The following is a 1,159-nucleotide window of genomic DNA, read 5'->3' on the forward strand; positions in this document are numbered from 1 at the left end:
CTGTGCCGATGAGTAGGGGCACGATGCAAGTCAATGTTATTTAATGAATTACATGTTCACCATACATTTCAGTACAAAATTGCTCGGTCAGGACCTACAAAGTGCTATATCTCGAATACTAAACGTCGCAGATGGGTGTCGTAGAACAATTTTAAGTTCGTTCTAACGATTCTACATCCGATTCTGGATAGTGGTTTTTCGACCACTTTTCAACATTTTGTGACACCCCGAACCTAGGGGCAGCTCCCTAGCTTTTTTTCAAAAATGTGCACCGAACGGGCCAGAGAGCTCGAGTAGTCGAAAATTTTTTTTTTTGCTAAACCCCTCAAAACGTGTCAGGAACGCACCCTAGATGATGAAAAGTGCAACCAGAATGTCAATCGACAACATGCCCGGGGGTACAAATTTGCTCTACGCGTCCCTAGGTAGGGTACTTTTTCATACAAACATCAAAGTGTACGGTGCACACAGTGCGCGGAACAAAAATTGCTCGGTCAGACCTAGGACGGGCCATATCTCGAATACTAAACGTCGCAGATGGGGGTGTCGTAGAACAATTTTAAGTTCGTCTAACGATTCTACATCCGATTCTGGATAGTGGTTTTTCGACCACTTTTCAACATTTTGTGACACCCCGAACCTAGGGGCAGCTCCCTAGCTTTTTTCAAAAATGTGCACCGAACGGGCCAGAGAGCTCGAGTAGTCGAAAATTTTTTTTTGCTAAAACCCCTCAAAACGTGTCAGGAACGCACCCTAGATGATGAAAAGTGCAACCAGAATGTCAATCGACAACATTCCCGGGGGTACAAATTTGCTCTACGCGTCCCTAGGTAGGGTACTTTTTCATACAAACATCAAAGTGTACGGTGCACACAGTGCGCGGAACAAAAAATTGCTCGGTCAGACCTAGGACGGGCCATATCTCGAATACTAAACGTCGCAGATGGGTGTCGTAGAACAATTCTAAGTTCGTCTAACGATTCCTACATCCGATTCTGGATAGTGGTTTTTCGACCACTTTTCAACATTTTGTGACACCCGAACCTAGGGGCAGCTCCCTAGCTTTTTTCAAAAAATGTGCACCGAACGGGCCAGAGAGCTCGAGTAGTCGAAAAATTTTTTTTTTGCTAAAACCCCTAAAAACGTGTCAGGAACGCAC

Source organism: Anopheles coluzzii (genome assembly GCF_943734685.1).
Source record: "Anopheles coluzzii chromosome X unlocalized genomic scaffold, AcolN3 X_unloc_88, whole genome shotgun sequence".
NCBI lineage: Eukaryota > Metazoa > Arthropoda > Insecta > Diptera > Culicidae > Anopheles > Anopheles coluzzii.